Below are 23278 nucleotides of genomic sequence, written 5' to 3'. Positions count from 1 at the left end.
ATCTGGTACTGGCATCTGAAGAATGGCTGCTTGCTTGGATGGATCTGGTTGCAAGACAGTGCTGGTAAATAAATGACCTACATATGTAACTTCTGGTAGTCTGAATTTGCACTTTAGAGGATTGAGCTTTAAGTTCACTTCACATACTCTGTCTAGAGCTTTCTTAAGGTTTCTGTCATGTTCTGCTTCACCATTGCACCATTGCCTCTGACCAATAGATCATCTGCTATTATGGCACAAGGATAACCTGAAATAAATTGCTCCATTGCATGACGAAAGACTTCACTTGGAGAATTTATTCCAAATGGCATCCTGAGGAATCTATATCCGACAAATGGGGTACTGAAAGTAGTCAGTAATGAGGATTTGCAATCAAGCACTAATCTATGAACCTATGAACCTATGAAGCATCACTTGCCAAAAAAACTTTTTGCATCTAAGACAGAAAAAAACAGTGGCATTTGGCATTAGGGCTGTGACTTCCTCAGCTGTACACACTGGATGATGCAGTCTCTTTAATGCTTTGTTCAAACCTCTTGGGTCAATACATATTCTGATTTCATCTGAGCCTTTTTTGCGGGCTGCTACCATAGACAACACCCATTCAGTTGGTTCTGTGACTGGACAAATTACACCTTGCTGCACCATTTTATCCAACTGACCTTTGACTTGCTTTTTATTTACTGTATAGCTATCAGAACTTTTCTTGCTGGTCTGACAATTGGACTGACCTCTGGGTCTAACTTCATAGAATACACAACTGGGAGTTTGCCTAACTTATTGAAAACATCAGCATACTCTGAGAAAATGGCTTCAGTAAAATTGGAACTAGGAGATGTGCTTATATGATAAACTTCTTTGGTAAAAGAAAGCAGATTCAAACTGTCTCTGAGACCCAACAATGACTGCACAGGTCTTCGGACTACATAAAATAAGTTGTGACAGTTCCTAGCCAAATAACATGAAAGCACTACTGAGCCTTCAGTCTGAATTTCTTCAGCTCCATAAGTAACACGTTTCGCACAAATAGCAACACTGAGTTATTCACCAGCTCTCACCTTAGAAAATGTATCTGCTGACATAACATTACACTTTGAACCAGAGTCTACTTTGAGCTTGGTGGATTTACCATTGATTTGGACAGTACAAAACACTTCATTCTTTACTAACAAATTCACTACATCAGCCTTTTCACCAATTATTGATACACCATCTGCAGAGAAAGTAGGGTTGCAGCTTTCTATATGATCAGCTTGCTTTTTTGAGTGACCCTTCTTTATAACTGTGTGAGGTTTACTTGATTTGCAAAACATTTGAAAATGGTTCCATTTTTTACACTTGTGGCATTGCTGACCAAATGTTAAATATTTCTCTCTTTTAGGCTCATGATTGGCACCACAATTGTGACAGTTAACAATAAAGCTGGATTTGGGTTTTGCTGACTAACCCCTGTAATGCACTGAGCATGTCCTTTTCTTAGAACTTGCTGGAAAACTACAGCATTTCCCTGTTAAGCCTGCAGGCATGGCAGCTGCCATGTGCTTAGGTTCATAGATAGGTTCATAGATTAATACTAGGCTAACTGCCCTTGTGGGCCATTTTCAGCCTAGCCAGTTACCCCATGTGAGAATCAAACCCTGCACCTTATGCTTGCAAGGTAAACACCTTGACCATTATGCCAACCTCCCACCCTTAGGCCTGCTCCTGCTAGCCACGTGTTGCATGCTGTCTACATTTGCTCTGGAGCCTGCTGAAACCATGCTCTTATCACTTACAAGCATACTTGTGTACCTTTCTGTAACTTTATAGATTTGACAAATCTCAATAGCTTTGCTCAGCATTAAATCACTGTCACAAAGCAACATCTTTCTCATTCCAGCACTATTAATACCACACACAAGCCTGCCCTTTATCAGCTCATCCTTTAAGTCACCAAACTGACATATTTTAGCTTTGTTTCTCAGGTTAGTGATATAATCTGCAAAAGTTTCCCCTGGTTTTTGATCCCTTGTGTAAAACAAATGCCTCTCTAATGTAATATTTTTCTGGGGGTTACACATTTCCCTGAATTTGCTCTTCAAACACTCAGGGTCTTCTCATGATTCAGCCTGTACAACAATATGACGGTTTTCCCCTTCTCCCTCATATACTGCTGGTGCATACACAAATATGTCAATCGCCTCTGACCCAGCTATGTTTAGTAAAATGAATGCCCTGGTGTGTGCATCTTTATCAGAATAAGTTGCATGTATAAAATATCATACTCTTGCTCAAATATTCTCCAATTCTCTGCAATATTCTGATCAAAAACCAGTGGTGATGGCTTTCAAAATCTGTCATATTAGCACATACCAGTGAAGGATTTTGCAAGTATGCATGAACATACACACATATACATATGCCAGTACTTATAGCTATGCCCAATAGCATAACAAGCCTCTGAATAATTGAACTTTGCAAAATAAGTGTCTCAGCCAATGTAATACTCTTGAAATCACTGTACGGTAAGAAATCACCTCTTATCAGTGTAAGAAACATTTCAAAATAACTGCACTGTGCGAATGAACTGGGCAGAAGAAGTTCAGAGTAAGAAACATTTTGAAGTAATTGCACTTTGTGAATAAGCAGTACACAGCTCACTGAAACTTTCCCAAAATGGTGGTACTTTGCTAAATAACTCTTTACAGTAAAAGAAACACTCTGTAATGGCAGAACTTTACAGACACACCCAGCACAAGAAACTTTTCAAAATGGCTGTATTTTGACTGCACTTTATGAAATAGCTGCACTTTGCACAAAAGTAAACTCTTCAGAATAAATGCACAGTAATAAGCACACACTATAGGCACTTTTACACATTTGAGCTACTTCAAATAACTCTAGTTATGCCCTGAATACAATGAGAAATAGTGGTAATGCCAAAACACAGTACTTTTCCAAAAAACATGCAGTCACCTTGCTTTATTTATACTTAATGTGCCCTTTTTGCCCTTATTATATTTGTTTTCCTTGTTTAATCTCTTTTCATGCCTGATATACTTTTTTTGTGCTTGTTTTTTACTATAAACATGCCGGTTTAGCTTTAAACATGCTTGTTTTGCAATTTCAAGGTAATTCCAAACCCCTTATGTGCTTTTCTGCTAATTATTTTATCAAATATCTTAATTTTAAACATTTAATTTAATTAATAAACCTTTTGTGCCTCTTGCTTTGTTAATAATGCAGTTTGCGCCCTTGAAATGCTCCATTTTATCTTTTTTTATAAAATAAATAATTTGTGCAAGTTTTCATTACGTTTGGCTCGTTTCTGGCCATTTTTTGTGCTTGTTTCTCTTAGTTTACTTTCACCGTTAACTCTGCACCTCTTAGCTCTGAAAAGCAGTCTCCAGAATCCCAGCTCTGACACCATGCTGCTCGTCAAGTCTGGATAAAATAGACAAGTCTTTGTGTCATACCTCTTAACCTGGAAACATCAAAAATATGGACAAGGCCCATGAAAAATATGTACAAATCTGTACGCTGATTAACCTAAAATTTGCATACATAATTATGTAACCCCACCCACTCCAATGGAATTGTGGGATACCAACTTTCAAACACAAACCTCAGAATAGACAACCAAAATATGGCACCAGAGTCCCCTTGCAGCCATTCCAATGTCCCATTACCTGGCTATTTCACCCCATTTACCATAAACACTAATGTGTGCATACTGCTTTACTTCTACAATGATTATTTAGATTTTATTTTTACATTTTATAGTACAAAGTGTGAAGATAGGTGAAGGCTCCCAGCCTAGCCAAGTATAATTTTTTAGATAATTCTGTCATTAGTAAATATTAATATAATCACAAACAAGGAGAATAGGTGCAAGTACAGCCAATAACCAGTCATCCATACCTCAATGGACCTCCAAATAAGCAGCAAACTGTCACGGGCATAAATCAGGTTTATTGCAGACATAAAGGAACACCGATAGACTTTTAAGATACATTTGTGTCCTCAACTTCATCAGATACAAATTAAAACCATATCCAAACCTTAAATACCCCAATTAAATACAAATTCAACAATGAAAACAATGCATCTCTAAAATTAAAATTCATAAACTCTACCCACAATTCATATCACATCAATCACATTAATAACTTGATTAAAACCATTTTACCTACACTTTATAAATCATTTAATAAAATTTCATAAAATACAATAATAAATATTACTCCCTACATCATTCTTTATTAAAAACTACACCTATCCTTAAGAATAATAAATCATAAAACTACCTACTATTTAAACCTATTGTGTCCATTAAATGTTATCTGGGTGCCCTTTAATGTATATTGCTTTATTCATCAATAATTTTTTTTTTCAATACTGGATTTTAAATATCATAAAATACACTTAATATAATAAATATCACAAATGTTATATTCTTGCTGCTCTCAATTTTAAAACTGGGGCTAGGGATAAACCATCATTTTAGTCCAGGGAACCTACTGGCTTCTAAAAAATCTGTCAGTAAAGTTCCCTGTATTCTATTCTGGTGTCCCACATGCCACCACTCAAATCTCTTGGGATCTCCTCTAATACAAAAAAAGCTATATTTTCCCCTTTCACATTCTATACTATGTCTGTATAGTGCATTAACATTTTATTGTGTATAGCATTCAAATGTTCATATATTCTTCTTTTTATCTTCCTCTTGACTTTTCCTACATAGAATGCCTGGCACTCACACATAGCTAGATATACAACTCCATTTTCCTGTGATCTCTGAACTCTTTACTAGCACTGTGTAGTAAGAAGTATTGTCTTGTATTTTTATCATTTATTATTAAATATTTTTAAACATTTCAACTGTGGCTGTTTTGTGTAGAGATAATTTAAGCTCTAGAGTAGATTTCATGTATATAGTGATACTGTCCAAGTCACTCCAATAAGCTTTGCTGTTCAGTCACACTTACCTTTTTAGTAACTGATATTAGTGGGTGCTGACTGCTGGTACTACCTTTTAGACTGGGCAGAAAGGGTACACAGCTGGAGAATCTGTACCAGCCTTCCCCAGGAGTGTGTGTGTGTTTGTATAAAACACATATCTCAAAGTGTGTGTGTGTCAGCTACTTGGGCAGGGACACAAAGCACTGGTTGGACAGAGAGGGTGCTGGAGGTTCTAGCTTGCCCACTAGGCTGAGATCTGGACCCTATAGCTGTGCCAGTGGGGAGTCTTATTGCGGATCTGGAGAGAAAGGGGAAACCAGCCCCAGACTGACTGTGATCTCTGTGTGCTCTTAAGGGAAATTGTATTTTACTGCGTGTGTATTTGTTATCCTCCCCTATGTGGACTTCACTCACTGCTGTTAGTGGTGAGGACTGAGGCTCAATGATTGCTGGGCCAGTGTATGGATGTCACACAATGCACAAACACTAATAGATATCTGCTAAACAAAGCAATACTGTCACAATGAAAATAGACTTGGCATTAAAACTTCTCTGCCCTTGAAACTCACATTCATTGAAACAGCATTGAAACCCACACTACATCCAACAAAAATGCATCTGGCCAGTGGTGGATAAAGATTACCTTTGGGCTGTTTTCAAATCATAGGCCCATTTGCACACAAAACAAGAAACATATATGAGTTCTTTGATACACCTTCCTGACTTTATTAAATTATATTCCATGTATAATACAGCACACTTGTTAGGCTTAAGTTAGAGTGCATTTTAAATTTATTGTTTGAACATTTTTCCAATAGACAATGAAACAAAATGCATGAACCAGTAATGACAAAACTGCCCAATTCAGAACATTTCCATCATAAAAGTCTACTTCCACACACACACAGTATATATATATACACTTATTTTCAATTTCAGTTTTTTTTTGGTTGGGGGGGACAAAAGGCCAAAAATCAGGGACACATTTTATACATTGCTTGTATTTTTATTTTTATTTTTTATTTTTATTTTTTATTTTACATTTGTTGACCGGTAGGATCCGACTGGATGCAAGTCCATTTTCAGCGGAGGCCCGGGGAGAAAAGCTCCAAACACAGGTAACAAAAAACAATTTGAATAACAGTGAAGCATATTTTACATTCAAAGTTAGAACATATATTATTCTTTCTAATTTATCTAAAATGTGAGAGGATTAGGATAGTAAGGAGATGGAGATTCATGTGTAATGGCTGTTAGTCTAGCCTAAGGTTGACTATCCCGGATTTAGGCAGTGACAACTTCGCATTGAACCCAGATGTGTTTTTAGCTTAGCTTTGAATTGACTTAAAGTAGAGATGGATATAATATCATGGGGAAGTTTGTTCCAAATTTTACCTGCAACGTTGGTGAGAAGGGAGTCACCAGCAGAGTTATTAGTTTTGAATGTTTGGATTAGGAGACGGTTGGATGACCTCAATGGACGTGGATTGTTACAAAGGGGAAGCAGCATTTTGAGGGAAGGAGCATATTCAGGGTTATATATAATTTTGTGGGTAAGGACTAGTAGGTTGAAAGAAATAAGGGTTGGAAGCTCAGACCAGTTGAGCTTGGCTAAGTTGGTACAATGATGGGTCCTATATGGTGACCCAGTAACAAACCTAGCAATATGATTGTAGCAATTGGAGAGTTTGTTCATGACAGTTTTACTTATATTGTGAAGTAAGGGGGACGAGTACAGGAGTGATGAGAGAAGGTGAGTCTGGGCAATGGCCATTTTAGCTTGGGGGGTCAAGAAGCTATTTATTCTATATAAAGAGCCTAGCTTCTTGTTAATGGTCTTGATCATTTGGTTTACATGTATATCATATTTTAGTTTGTTATCTATGGTTACCCCTAGTAATTTTGAAGAGAGGTCTGGAGAAATTATGGTCCCATCCTTAGCTTGGATAGTAAAATTGATGGAGCAGGACCTTTTAGTTGGAAGAAACAACAACATTTTAGTTTTTTTAGGATTAAGAATCAGGCGACGATTGGAGAGCCAGTGTTCTGTTTTGCTGAAAGTAGACTGGGTTAACAATTGTAAATCTGAAGGGGTTGTACCAGAGCAAATTAACGTAGAATCATCTGCATATTGTATGCAACTGGCATTAGGAATAACTGTATGCAGATCATTGATAAAGATGGAAAATAATAGCGGCCCTAAAATAGATCCTTGTGGGACTCCCAATGTATTGGGTAGTAACTTAGAGAGTTTGGTCTGCCATAAAACTGCTTGTTTTCTGCCAGATAGATAGGAACTAAACCATTGTACAGCAATATTGTCCAGACCAAGTGAAGGCAATGTATTGATTAGAAGTTTATGATCCACCATATCGAAGGCCATTGACAGATCCAGAAATAGTGCAGATGAGATTTTATTATTATTACGATGGGAGTTTATGGTGTTTGAAAAGACAAGGAGGGCTGAGGTAGTGCTATGGAGGGGTCTGAAACCATGTTGGGTATCAGCCAGTAGTTGGTTGACAATTAGGTGTTGCATGAACTGTTTCTGAACACATTTTTCCATTATTTTTGCTAGAGGGGAAAGTATGGATATGGGCCTATAGTTTGAGAGATCAGTGGAAGTGCCTCCCTTGTGGAGAGGAATTACATATGATATCTTCCAGATCTCGGGGATTTTGGCCTCTGCTAAGGAGCGGTTGATGAGGATTGACACTGGGTAAGCAATTACATCAGCTGTTTTTTGCAAATATTCAGCTGGAAGTTGGTCAGCAGAGAGTGTAGAGGGTTTTAGTTTTTTAATTAATTTACAAATAAATGAAGTTGGTACAGGTTGAAAGGTAAGTAGGGGAATATTCTTGGGTGTTCGAGAGTCAAAGGTGTGAGGGCTGGGTGGTAATTGATTAGATAGAGTTTGAATTGTCTCAGTGAAGAAGTGGTTAAAACTATTAGAGACATCGACAGGGGATTTATCAATGAGTGTGGCAGGGACAGGGGTAGTAGTACAACCAGGGTGAAGAAGTTGATTTAGTCCAGCCCAGAATTTTTGTGGACAGTTTTGGTGGTCAGTTTGCAATTTACAATAGTATTGTCTTTTATCTAGTAATATTTGCCTTTTGGTTTTATTCCTAAGTTGTCTGTATTTACTTTGGTCCAGAGGGAGTTTAGTAGTACGCCAGGCAGACCACGCTTTGTTTCTGAGATTAATTTTCTGCCTTGTTTCTTTTGAGAGCCAAGGAACATCTACAGTTTTGGTTTTCTTTGAGCGAATGGGAGCATGAAAATTAAGAATTTCTAGGAATTTTTTGTTAAAGTATAGCACTGCTTCATCTAGGGGTAGATATTTTAGTATTGTCCAGTTACAAGAAGATAGTTCTAGTTGTAGTTTAGTTAAGTCAAATTTCTTTTTGTTTTTAACAGCTCTGAGTGTGGGTTGCTTAGGAATGGCTATCTTATGCTTAATGATGTAAGTAAGGTGGTGGTCACTTAAACTATCGGGGAGAGTACCAGATGTATAGTGATCAGGGTGACTATTTATTAGCACCCAGTCAAGTATACTGTCTTTCTGGTTAGATTTCCCTAGCCTGGTGGGAGTATTAATAATTTGCTTGAAAGAGTAGAGGTTAATATGTGTAGAGGGAGCTGAGGGGGCACAGGTATTCCAATCTATGTTGAAGTCTCCGAGAACTAAGGTCTCTTGAGGGAAATGAGTAGATATCCAGTGAAGGGTGGATTCGAGGGTTTCTATATTATTTCCTGGGGGAATGTACATACAAATAATATAGATAAATTTATTGCTGTTAATCTGAAGCTTGGAGATTAGTATTTCTGCATTGTTAAATTGAGGTGGTTGCATAACATCAATTGACACAATTAGGTCAGATTTATAGAGTATGGCTACCCCACCTCCTTTCTTAGGGACTCGGTCTCTCCGATGTATATTGTAACCCGGGATTAGTATTTCATTGTCGGTAGTTGTGGGTTTTAACCAAGTTTCAGTTAGACACAGGATATCTGGGGAAAGGTCTAATAGAACTGCGTGAAGTTCATGTACCTTGTTGTTTATGCTTCTGATGTTCAGATGACAGGTTAGAAGAGAGTTAGTAGGGCGGGCAGTAATGGGGTTGGAGATAAGGTCAATGCTAGGAGAGGACTGCTGGTCAATACTGGTAGGACCAGGGTTGGGGTGTATATCGCCATGAGGAAGCAGATTAAGTCTAAGTTTGGAGATGAGTTTTAGGAATTTATCTAAAATTTTATAAGTTTGTTTCAGTTTGGGGCTTTTATTTCTATTTGCGGTAGTTGGATAAGGTAGGAGTGAGCAGGAGGTTGCTTCTTCCCAAGTACCATAAACATGAAAATAGTTAGTGAATTTAATTCCAATAGTATTGGTCTCTGATGTAGTAGTAGAGAGTAATACCAGATTTTGGGTTTCATACAATGTTGTGAAGTAAGAGGTTAATAGCAATGGAAGAAGAAAGAAATACCACATGTTTAAATACTTGTGATAATGGGCCGTAGAAAATGCTATTACCGAATGAAAAATGGAAAGAATGGATAATTTATAGAATGAGAGGGAGGGGGACCGAGCGGGAATGGGTAGAATGCTAGGTAGGTGGAGTTTCAGGGATTGGGTGGGGAATTGTTTGGTAACAGCAGGGATTGGACCCGTTTTTAGAGGGAGTGGTTTTATGGCTATAAATGTGGAGGTAGTGGGGGCGGGTGGGAATTGGGGGCAGGGAGGGGAGCGAAGAGAGCCCGAGCGTAGCGAGGGCGAACATAGCGGGGCAACACACACAGCGAGATGGTTAGCTTTTACTTTTCTGAGAAACTCTACAGGCTATACAGCCTTTTTCTGCTGTTAATATTAGATTCAGGTACAATTTACAGCTTTTTTCTGCTTGTAATATTAAATTCATGTACCAATTTACAGCCTTTTTCTGAGTTTGATTATACTTTTCAGGCACCAAATTCTAGTTAGTTGCCCGTTTCCAAATTAGATTTAGGTGATAATATGGCCTAGAACTAATATAACCTTGGATCCTATAGGCCGAGATCTGCTAAATGTAAAAGGTACTAGTTTAACCACCTTTTTGTTTAGATACTGGAAGGCGGCGTACTCGCTCTAGTTTCTGTCAGGGGATTTAACTGAATCCTCACATACAGGGGATCACAAGGGCTGCGATTCAAGGGAGCCACCTAGGATGAGAGAGGGAGGCCAGGAACAAGGGTTAGAAGGCAGCGAAGAATACAATAAATGAAAGCATTATACACTCTACCTAAAGTCGCTAACAGATATACAAATTTGTAGTTGAACACTATCACTATTACAGCCTGAGGCAGTAAACAATTGTTCCTCCACTCTTGCTAAAGTCGCTAACAGATATTAAAAAAACTGTAGTTGAACACTATCACTATTACAGCCTGAGGCAGTGAACAATTTGTCCCTCCACTCTAACTGAAAGTCTCTAACAGAATATAGTTGAACACTAGCAGTTCTTGTTAAACATTCATAGCATTAAGTTCAGAAGCGTAACTGCTGCTCTAGCGACATTCAGTTAATGCATTCTGGAGTAAGAAACATACACATGAAAAACTATTGCATCAAAGTCTAGCGTAGTTAGCGCTATAACGACATTAGAACACTCGTTCAAGAAGTAGCAAAGTACATATACCTTTTACAGGCAAGATGTTCAGAGTAAACTGCAATAACAGACTTTAGTTACATTATTTCAAAAAAAGACATACCGCTTTGGATGGGAACGCTACCTGTAGGATCCAGGTATTCCTAGGTTTAGAAATGGCGGGTAACTGCAGTATTATTTAAAACCTCGCTTGTGGGGGAGGAGTTATTAAATATAGCAGAGTTTCGCGGGTTTAGCGTAGCGGGGCAACACACACAGCGAGATGGTTAGCTTTTACTTTTCTGAGAAACTCTACAGGCTATACAGCCTTTTTCTGCTGTTAATATTAGATTCAGGTACAATTTACAGCTTTTTTCTGCTTGTAATATTAAATTCATGTACCAATTTACAGCCTTTTTCTGAGTTTGATTATACTTTTCAGGCACCAAATTCTAGTTAGTTGCCCGTTTCCAAATTAGATTTAGGTGATAATATGGCCTAGAACTAATATAACCTTGGATCCTATAGGCCGAGATCTGCTAAATGTAAAAGGTACTAGTTTAACCACCTTTTTGTTTAGATACTGGAAGGCGGCGTACTCGCTCTAGTTTCTGTCAGGGGATTTAACTGAATCCTCACATACAGGGGATCACAAGGGCTGCGATTCAAGGGAGCCACCTTTTTGTTTAGATACTGGAAGGCGGCGTACTTGCTCTAGTTTCTGTCAGGGGATTTAACTGAATCCTCACATACAGGGGATCACAAGGGCTGCGATTCAAGGGAGCCACCTTTTTGTTTAGATACTGGAAGGCGGCGTACTCGCTCTAGTTTCTGTCAGGGGATTTAACTGAATCCTCACATACAGGGGATCACAAGGGCTGTGATTCAAGGGAGCCACCTTTTTGTTTAGATACTGGAAGGCGTACTCGCTCTAGTTTCTGTCAGGGGATTTAACTGAATCCTCACATACAGGGGATCACAAGGGCTGCGATTCAAGGGAGCCACCTTTTTGTTTAGATACTGGAAGGCGGCGTACTCGCTCTAGTTTCTGTCAGGGGATTTAACTGAATCCTCACATACAGGGGATCACAAGGGCTGCGATTCAAGGGAGCCACCGCTTTGGATGGGAACGCTACCTGTAGGATCCAGGTATTCCTAGGTTTTTGGAAAGTTGCTAGAATAAAATGTGTTGTCACCATGCATTTCACTGCCAAGTCTTGAACCCAGGACCCTGTACACTACAGTCAGAGCAACATATCACTATGCCAAATCAGCAGTTCCCTGAAAGACAGGAAGACTGAAACTTAAATGGCTATCATTTACTGAATTCAGTTCTCACTTCTCACCATAGCTCTCAATATCTTAGCACAAAAAAACCTGGACAAAGCCAATAATGGGGGAATACAGCCTCAAAACAAGGACAAATTTCAAATACTGATCTTATAAACTTAGAAAATTGCTAGAATAAAAGGTTTTGTGTTACCATTTATTTTCTGAAGAATATGAAGTTTGAAATCCAAATGCCTGTTATTGTTTAGTGAATTCAATCCTTCAGTGATTTGCCACAAAAATCCTGAAAACCACAGATTTAATGAGGAATAGAACAAATATATGAGGCATAAATTCACAAGTGGTGGTAACTAAGGACTTTAGGCTCTTTTTACTTGTACCCAAGATACAGGGTTTGAGCCTGAGTACCTCTAGCCATGAGGTATATTCATTGGGGAGGGGTATTTTCACACACACACACACACACACACACACACACACACACACACACACACACAAACCCTTAAGCCAGCCACACACGCACACACCCTTAAGCCAGCCACACACACACACACACACACACACCCTTAAGCCACATACACACACATTCTTAAGCAAATAACTGTGACTCACACCCTTAAGCCACACACACACCCCCTTAAGCAAATAACTGTGACTCACACCCTTAAGCCACACACACACACACACACACACACACACACACACACACACACACACACACACACACACACCCTTAAGCAAATAACTGTGACTCACACCATTAAGCCACACACACACCCTTAAGCCTATAACTGCGACTCCAGATAACTGCAAAACAGCCAAAGCTCAGCAGCAGTCATTTCACACATACACTAGATATGCGTAACTCCAGCAAAAGCAACTCCGTACAAAGCAGCCAAAGGTCTGCAGCAGTAGTTGTTTCACACATACACTAGATATGCATAACTCCAGCAAAAGCAACTCTGTGCAAAGCAGCCAAAGCTCTGCAGCAGCAGTTGTTTCACACATACACTAGATATGCATAACTCCAGCAAAAGAAACTGTGCAAAACAGCCAAAGCTGTGCAGCAGCAGTCATTTCACAAGCACACTAGATATGCAAAACTCCAGCAAAAACAACTCTGTGCAATTTCAAGCAGATTTCCTTAAGCAAAAGGAGTTTCACCTTCAGCAAATAACTCCACCAGCGACTGCGGATAACTCCATCAGCAAAAGGAAAACAGCCAAAGCTGGAAAGCACGTGAGCCCTTGAGCTCAATTCTGACAGGCTGATGGAGCTGACATCATTGCACGCATGATGACATCAGCTCAAAAGGGCATGAAAGAAAAAATTTAAAAACAACTGGAAAACATCGGAAATGAAGGGGTGTCACTCAGGAATTGTGGCACCCCATTATTTGGACCCCAAAACTCGGTAAAACCCGAGTAATTCGGTATGGAGGTATGCTTTGTGGGTTCTGTTCAAGCAGATTTATTATGTACAAACACATCAGAATTGAGGCTTAATAACTTTAACTTAGATAAGCTTATAAACAAACTAGTTATTGCACTCATATATGCCCACTCTCTGGCTGCACTCTCAAAATGGCACTGAAGCTAGCATGTGCTTGCTATTTATATGCATGTGCTGACCTTGAAATGCTTCTTAAAGATACAGCACACACATGCGCACACACACACACACACACACACACACACACACACGCACACACACGCACACACACGCACACACACGCACACGCACGCACACACACGCACACACAGACACACACACACACACACACACACACACACACACACACACACACACACACACACACACACACACACACACTGTATTCTACAATCTTACTTCAGTTTGTGTAACATTAACATACAGTGAAAACCTTCCAATTAATTCCTGAGCAGCAGCCTTCCAGCCTAAGAACAATGATTGGTTTATAGCAGCTCAGAAGCTCACCAAGACCCAGCCAATTATGTTTCCAGTCACCTCTGTGAAGTGTTTCATCAGAGGAGCCATGGTTGATTTGCTTTGATGAGAGGGGAAGCTCTGTGGTTTGACAGAAGGAAAGGTCTGTGCATGCGTTTGCATGCATGTGGCGGGGACAAGTGATAATGTCTTAGATGAGAGGGGAAGCTCTGTGGTTTGATAGAAGGAAAGGTCTGTGTATGTGTTTGCGTGCGTGTAGTGGGGACAAGTGATAATGCCTTAGATGAGTAGGGACAAGTGATAATGCTCTCCATTTGCTTTTTATTTAATAGATTTTGTATGACTTCTTGATACTCTCTATAATCTCTGAGCAAATACTGAATGACTACTTAATCTGAGTTTTTGTAATGCTGCAAAAATGTATCTGACAAAACTTATTACAAGATTTTTTATTTCATTTTATTTTTTACAAAATCTAAGCATGTACCAACTTGAGATAGTAGTCCAAGAAGAAAGGACTCAAGTAGCAGTAATTATTGAAATAGGTACACCCAATGTTGATACTGCTTTATATACCGAGAGACACAAAGTCATAAAATACAAGAATTTGAAAGAGGCTAGAGCAATAAGAGTAAATACACCCAGACAGTTCCAATAGTACTCGCAGTAATACCAGCAGTAATATGAAACAATTTTCAAGGTACTTAAATATGTTATCAATACATGCAATGCCATAGTTATTTCCAGAAAGAGGCAATTCTGAGTAAATTATGCGTGCTGGGAAGAGCACTCTTAGGAGACATAGAAGGCAGAAGCAATACTAGTTTGTTGAGTTTTAATTGTGCCCTGTCTCAGTAATGGGGTTCATTCCTTTCATGGTTTTAGAAACCTAAAACACTTGCAGAAAATTAAAACGAGAGAAACTTGCATCATTAAATATGGGTTAAAGATGGAGGCAGCCATAACTCAAGAAGAGAAGGTAGCCATGACTCTGTACAGTACCTACAGATGACTACCATATGCACCACTGTAAATTTAACTTTACTCACAGGAGTGCTATGACAGTAGGTTCAGGCATGTCCCAGCTCACAATAGAGTGCATGCAGTTGTCCACTCTGAACAAGGAGCTCAGACTGTGCATCATGGCTACATTATTCTTGGGATGTTTGGTTTGGACATAACTCTCAGTATTTGGGAGATATTTTCCTTAAAAAAGGAATGCTTCCAGCACTATGGAAAGCATCTGTGAACCCCACCTTAGCAATGTCCCTTCCTGTTCTTCCAGGACTACTTACCATCCAATGATGCCAGCTTATTTACCTAAAAAGGTGGGTCTTCTGGCTTAGAGATTCAGTCTTGTCATCTAGGGCTGTCTGTTGTTAGAATGTTACCAATTAGCTTGGAGGACAACAACAATGACTAGTGGATGCTCAAAGTAGACAGAGCTGGCCAATTTGTACACCACTTAAGCTGTCTCTCAGAAATGGTTCCACTAACAAATAAAGCCATCTCCACAGAGTTCTTGATATAAAGCCAGATTCTACTACTGAAAGGAGATTTACATACTGTCCCATCATTGAAATGAAGTGAGAGAATCTATACTTGCCCCTTTTTTTATTCCAAAGGAGATAGAATGCTTCTATTGAATCCTGGACATCAGAAACTTAAACCAACTCGTCCTCTATGTCAAATTCTGAATGGTGACCTTCCAGGGGGCCATGATCCTGCTGGTGGTAAGTGTCTGGATGATGTCACTGAACAAGATAGACAGTATGTACACATTAGTGTCTGAGGAGTGAAAATGAAGTTTCTTTGATATAATTATTGCCATTTTGTGATTCTTTTGCACCCAGTATTGAACAGTAGACATATAACTTGCAGGCTAGAAATCCATTGCCTTCACAAATGTTTTTTGTTGCCCCAGTCAAGGGATTCCCTGGTAGCATATTTCTGGTGGTTACTACTGTGGTTACAGTGGCAGGGGGTGATCACAGACTAGATCCTATGTCACTGAACTGGCTAAGTGACTTCAGTGGTATAAAAGAGGACATTCTGTAGTGTCATTTGTTGTTGTCCATGGTAAAGAGTCAGGGTTCATGGTCATGTCAACATGGGCGAGGGCATATGGAGGTTATACGACTGAAAGTTCTTGCATTTTCAGACTATTGCATATTTCAGACTAATGGTAAAGTGGGCTGTGATGTTACAGTACTTGCAGATGTATTGCCTGGTCATGGACCTTTCCTTTGTGTCAGACCTTATCATTAAACTCTGGAATGGTAGACCGTTCCCACCTACTGAAGACATATCTTCCCTTCATACAGCTAAACCTATCAAAGGTCCTAATGACTGGTGATTATTGCTGAGGGGGGACATTATATCAGCTCATCCAAAGTTCAGTGGAAGATATTGCCCTCAAGACGGGGAAATATATCACACAAAGCTATGCACACCTATCCTAGTCTGGAAGAGGCTATATGGACAGTTGCCTTTGGAGCTATTGTTGACTGATAAGCAATTTGTCATGCAGTACAAAAAACAAGCAATGAGACCTGACTTGTACCCTTTATTCAGAGATGGGTTATGAGTCTTGCACTGGGCAACCACCAAGAAACAGTGTCTAATCAGTTTACATCCCAGGTGAACTGACTGTACTATTAGACTCTCTGAACTGCTGTAACACCCCCTTCATGGAGCTGGGGATTCAGAAATTGGGTCTAATTTGGATATATTGGAAGTGAGGCATTCTAGAGTTTGGCCTGTTTACCTTGTGGTACCTTCCCTTTTTCCTGTTTAGTTCATTATAGTAAGGGGAGGGAAGCTCCTGGGTAATACACTCCCCATCCTTTTCATGGGAAGTCCATTACTATTGTCCAACAATTAAACTAAGGGGAGGGAGGCTCCTGGGTAATACACTCCCCATCCTTTTCACGGGAAGTCCATTACTATTGTCCAACAATTAAACTAAGGGGAGGGAGGCTCCTGGGTAATACACTCCCCATCCTTTTCACGGGAAGTCCATTACTATCATCCAACAATTAAACTAAGGGGAGGGAGGCTCCTGGGTAATACACTCTCCATCCTTTTCACGGGAAGTCCATTACTATCGTCCAACAATTAAACTAAGGGGAGGGAGGCTCCTGGGTAATACACTCCCCATCCTTTTCACGGGAAGTCCATTACTATCGTCCAACAATTAAACTAAGGGGAGGGAGGCTCCTGGGTAATAAACTCCCCATCCTTTTCATGGGAAGTCCATTACTGCCTTCCCACTATTTCTTGTAATTCTGTGCCTAAATACAAAATGCAGGGAAAAAATAACTAAAACATTATCAAAAGCAAATCTCAGTGCTGCAAAAGTTAGGTTTCAGACTCAGGGTACTTTATTTTTACAGAAAATCCTTCTGATACAAAGAAAGGCCAGAAATGTGCAATGAAAATATGTTTATCTGTGGGGGCTTGGCTCTTGCTATCAATCCCTTGATTACTCCATATCCCTCAGACAGGAAGCCACACTTGACTGTAGGGGCCAGGGAGTCTTCCTCCTGTCAGATTTACTCTGTCAAGTGTAAGAAGACATCCATTTAGTTGGAGAGATACCCCACGTGTCCCTGATCTGTCAGTATGCGGGTGCTCCTATGTATGTTATTTCAGGCATATATATTAATGCGGTTCCAGTAATTTGACATTCGTAGTACATGTGGGTCATCTGTTTTTGTATATCATGGTATTGAGAAGAGCAGACTGTGGCCTTGGCACCAAATAGCCAGGCTGTTCCTTAAAAATGCACTGTATCTCTGCCAACATTTGAAGATCCTCCATATCTCTCCCAACATTTGAAGATCCTCCGTATCTCTGCCAACATTTGATGATCCTCCGTATCTCTGCCAACATTTGAAGATTATTTCTCCACTTTGATTCCTGTCCTTCCTGACTCATCACAGGCCTGTCTGTACCGCATCCAAAATTTCACAAAACTTTAAAACCAAAAGTCTGAGTCACAAGCCCAACAAAATTTATAGTTTGTTCAGTACTCAAAGACAGATCCAAGTCACAAAGCACCAACCTAGAAACAGATGTATTTCTTGTTGTAAATTACACAGAACTTAATGCTTTCATCCCTTTAATTACAGGACTTCCACCAACATTTAGAATATTTATATTGTCTTACAACTTTACCTCCAACAAATTAACCAATACCATATGTAAATAGTGATTTACTCATTTGAATATGCCACGCATTATATGTTTGTATACGACCCCCTCCACTAACCAATGAAATACAATAAATATGCACTGCTAAAACCCAAGTATCAATTACAAAAACAAATGCCCTTTTTGAATATTAAAGCATAATCATATGTTAATACATGAGTGTTTTCATCTTTAGAAAAACTGGCCAAAGAAATGTGGTCATTCAGCTCATAAAGTCCCATGGCATTAGTTCTTAATTGCCATTCACTTTCCTTATACTCAAGTCTAATTTTCTGGGGTCCCTCCTCTGATCGAAATCAACCAATACTGTCATAAAAAGTGTTATTAACAAACTTCAGAATAACCCATTTGCTTTAAGGTTCGATGGTGTACAAACAGGGAAATCAGTGACATTTTTAGATATTTGTTTAACTGTTGAAACTAATGGAAGAATTATAAGTAAAATAAATTGCAGATTTGAAGGGGGTATGCATTATTTTGCTGCAGACAGTTGCCATCCACCCCATTTAAAATATTCCTTACCCTATGGGGAATTCCTTCGGATTCAAAGACTTTGTAACAATGACAGAGATTTATTATTTGAGTTGAACAAAACAGCTGAATTATTCATTGAAAGAGGTTATAGTAAACAAGATGTATATGCTGTTACACAAAGCTAGAAAGTACCCCTATAGACAAATAAATAAGTTACAAACATGGCGCCTCACTAGTAGAAATAATAATGAAATATCCAGTTTAAGAAAAATTGATGTAGTTGCTACTTACGATATTTTATCTAATGAAGTAAGATGTGTGATTAAACATTGGAATTTTTTATTAAAGTTCAAAGAACTTTCTGAGAAAATGCATAAAGTGCCTATATTTTCATATCGTAAGGGCAAAAGTATCAGATATATGTTAGTACATGCCAATTTCTCTCTTTCAAACAGTAGTATTGATTCTGTGATTAGTGTAGTTGGTACATTTCCATGTGGAAGATGTAATGTATGTAAATATGTGTGCAATACATTTAAATATATTAATGGTATTTCTTTTACGGTAAATCATAGGTTTTCATGTAACACAGAAGAAATAATCTATGCTATAAAATGCCCTTGTAACATGTTTTATGTGGGTGAAAGCAACAGGGCTTTTAAGCTCAGAATCCAGGAACACGTTAGGGATATTTTAAATGCTAAGCCTGAAAGCCCTCTGGCAGTACATTTTGATAAATATCATAATATGAGTCCAGATGGTTTGCAATGCACTGTATTAGAGCATGTTTGTAGAAAGGGATGTAATTTGGATGTAAAGAAAAGGCTTTTGTACAAAGAGACTGTTTTTATTTTGAAGTATGGGACTTTAAGCCCAGTAAGTATTAATGTGGAATGTAATTGGAAAGTTTTTTTTAGTTTATTTGAAAATAATTAAGTAATTTATGATACTTGATTGTGCTATAAATGCTTGGATATTTTTATGTCTTTTATTCTCCTTTGAAGGCTTCCTACTTTGGATCCTGGTTGTGTCGTTTATTTATAAAAAAGTGTGTCCCTGATGAATTTGAATGTCTCCACAGAGCATTCCTCTGATTCTGTATTTCAATGTTCCTAAGATGTTTGTATATCCTTTCTTTTAGGGATCTATCTATTTTTCCTGTATAAAACCCAAAGCATTCCCTACATAAAGCAACATATATTACCATTCTTGTTTCACAATTGTACCTCATGGGGCATGTAACTTCACCAAATCCATAAAGCTTTATACTTCTATCTTCTGTAATGGATTGACACTGGAGGCAACTCCCACACTTTGCCATTCCCTTTTGGTTAAATGTTCTTTTCCAAGAGTCACATCTTTGCTCTAGAATTTTATTTTAAGTTCCAATCTCTCTTAAATGTTATTATAGGAACTTTTTCTATTTTGTTCATATCCATCCCACCAATATCAAAAATGTTCCCACTATTAACCATAATATTTCTAATGGCTTCTTTCTCATTGTTGTAAGTGACAATAAACCCTCTCATAAATCTATTGTCCTTATTCCTGTTAATCTCACCTCCAGGCCACCCTGCACCTGAAAGGGTTTTATACACCTTTTTGATCTTTTTTTCATAAAGTTCTTTAAATATCCCTTTGAGGAACTAATTGGGGTAGCCCATGTTTAATAACATTGATCTCAACTTTTCACCTTCTTGGTGAAATGTATCTAATGTGGAGACCATTCTTGCTAGTCTTGCCAGTTGCCCTTTTACTAGGGTACATTTTGGTGTACTGGGTGGCAACTGTCAAAATGTAGTAAGTTTCCTGTATAAATTAGATAGAAAACACCTGTTACTGTAATCATTTGTAATTTATACATCAAAATGGAAAACCTTCCCATAAGATTGATTTAATGTAAATTTTAAAATCATCAGTAAAGTTGTTAATGTAATGGAAAAAATAATTTAGCCTAGTTTCAGTGTCCTTCCAAAAAAGGATTATATCAATTAGAAATGCCCATAAAAGCCCAAGCATTTTCAAAACCAGAGTTAAATACATAGTGGGTTTTTTTTTTCATTTTACAGAAGTGGTTGATTTCGATCAGATGGGGGTCCCCAGAAGATTAGATTTAAGTATAAAGAAAATGAATGGTAATTAAGAACTAATGCCATGGGACCTTATAAGCTGAATGGGCACATTTATTTGGCCAGTTTTTTTAAAGACAAAAACACTCCTGCATTAAAACATGACTATAGGTTCATAGGTTCATAGGTAGATACTAGGCTATTAGCCCTAGGGCCTGTATAAGCCTAGCCAAACAGTACCCTGGCTTTTGCCACCCAAGAAAATTATGTTCCTGTGCCCCTGTCAAGCAGACCTACAGAAGTGATCCCCAGGGTGAATTTTCTATCTCCAATCCAATCATCAAGATTTTTCTTGAAGAGTGCTAATGAGGAGCTTTGTTTCATATAGATAGGTAGTTTTTTCCAGAGGATCCAGCATGTTCTGTTTATTGTGGTGACAAGGTTTTGGTCCCTAGAGCGTGTAGCTCAGAGGGATTGGGATTTCTTTAAGTGGAGCATGTCCAACAGCTCTGTGTTTGACATAGCTTTGTATGTTAGGCAGAGATCGCCTTTGAATAGGTGATATGCGACAGAGTAAATAAAGCTGGAGTTTTTTGAGACGGTCTGCATAGGGCATCTGTTTGAGGCTGGTAATCCTCTTTGTGAGGTATTTCTGTGGCCTTTCCAGTTGTTGTAGATGTCTTGTGAGGTACATACCAAAAGGGGCATTGTACTCTATAATGGGTCTAATGAGTGATGAGCAGAGGGGAACAATGACCTCTTTTTTCATGGATGAAAAACCTTTTGTGATGAGGTGTGCCACGTAAAAGGATTTCCTGACTACTGTGGTGATGTGATTATCAAAGGAGAGACTACTGTCCACCTGTGTTCCAAGGTCTCTTAACACACTTTCGCTGTTAAGTAGAATACCGCCTATGTGGTAGTTTATGGGTACAGAGTTTTTACCAAAAGGGATGACAATGCACTTTTTGGCATTGAGCTTGAGGCCATGGCTTTGACACCAGGCATCTGTCTCAGTGAGGCCCTTTTGTTTCAATATTCAAAAAGGACATTTGTTTTTGTAATTGATACTTGGGTTTTAGCAGTGCATATTTATTGTATTTCATTGGTTAGTGTAGGGGTTCATATACAAACGTAAAATAGGTAACATATTCAAATGAGTAAATCACTTTTTACAAATGGTATTGGTTAATTTCAGCAATAAATTCATCTGTTTTTACATTGGTGGTTTGTGTCTTGGATCTATCTTTGACCACTGAGCAAATTGTAAATGTTGGGCTTGTGACTCAGGCTCTTGGTTTTAAAACTTTGCGAAGTTTGGTCTTTTTTTCCTTCCTTAGTTAGTAGTTTTTTTGTTCCCACATTCAAAATTCCTAGTTCAGCTGCTTTTAGCTACATCTTCTGGAAAATTTAATTATTGGTAGCCATCACCTCTCCCTAGGATAGGCTGTTGGGGCATCAAACCATTATGTGTAAAGAATTATATCATGTCTTTCACGAGGCCTATGAATCATTCAGTACCTAACCACACTTCTTCACTAAAATAGTGACAAAATTACCCTGCAACTAGTCTATTAATATCACTGCTTTCTTCTTAAGGCAAAACCTGGAGTAAATGAACTGTTCACACCCTAGATGTGCAGGCTAGCTCAGGTTTTACCTGATGCAAGGTCATGATTTTGGGAAGGATGAATGAAGTTTTGTCCTGTTTGCTGCAGGGAAAGAAAGACTAACAGTTGCCAGCCAAACAATGCTCAAGTGGAATATGAACACCATCGTTTTTTGTTATAAGGTAACAAACTGTGTATTAGAAAAAGTTGCTATCAAAGGCCATTTCACTAGGAGCATAGCTGCTTCAAATGCTTGCTTCAAAAATATCTCCATTGCAGATATTTGTGCTGTGGTCAGTTAGTTCTAGGAAAATATGAGCTCCAAATAATATATGCTTGGACTCTGATTCAAGGAATCAGACATTTCACACATCAATACTTTAGGTCAACATCTTCTGAGGGCTTTTTGTGGCATTTCCACAGCTCCCTCCTCTCTGTGAATTTTACTGTTAGGGAGTCACCCCAATCTTTAAACCAATCTAGTGTTAGATAAAAATGCTACATTTTTGTTGGAGCAGATGATATGTGAGAGAAACTCCCAAAGTATTGTGCTTTGATAGCCCTCCATTCCGTGCCCACTGTTGGGGGTCTCAGAAGTCAGACAGCGAAAATGCTCATAGCCTTGTAGTCTATTTTCCATATATTCTTACTAGTGTGATGTCTATGTTTTTTTTACTGTAAATATTCAATAATCAATTATTCCCAATAGGTTTCCATGATTATACCCAGCTCGCTTTCCTACAGAACAGCAAACATGAATTTGTCTGACACTAAATATGGTTAACAGATACTAGGTTGACTCCCAATAAGGTTTCCATAGAGATGTACCAGAGCAACTGTAAGGGTTATAGGTTCATAGGTAAGTACTAGGCTAGCTATTGTTTGGGCCATTTTAAGCCTCACCAAATTCCCTGAAGGGCGAGAAACAAACCCTTGTGTCTGTGATGTTACCTTAACCATTATGTAAACCCCCAATACTTTAGTTTTTAAAATAAGATGAAGTGGTAAGAAATCCCCACACAGGAATCTGAAGGTTTATATCTGGCCTCGTCTGGCTATTAGACTAACCCTGTATCACTTATTCAAGACAAAACACCATGAACTGGTAGCAGACTAACTGAAGCAT

At 38.7% G+C, this 23278-nt stretch overlaps 1 protein-coding gene across 4 annotated transcripts in view; it reads left to right on the top strand.

Annotated features, from left to right (window-relative positions):
• The window catches only part of LOC122815909 (hyaluronidase-4-like), a 333609-nt gene that overhangs the window by 293472 nt on the left and 16859 nt on the right, over nucleotides 1-23278 (top strand). The window lies entirely within an intron of this gene.

The sequence above is a fragment of the Protopterus annectens genome, chromosome 11.part0, assembly GCF_019279795.1.
Source record: "Protopterus annectens isolate FY-2018-M chromosome 11.part0, PAN1.0, whole genome shotgun sequence".
Taxonomy (NCBI): domain Eukaryota; kingdom Metazoa; phylum Chordata; order Ceratodontiformes; family Protopteridae; genus Protopterus; species Protopterus annectens.
Note: the sequence above shows the minus strand (reverse complement) of the source record. Positions and strands in the feature narration are given on the sequence as shown.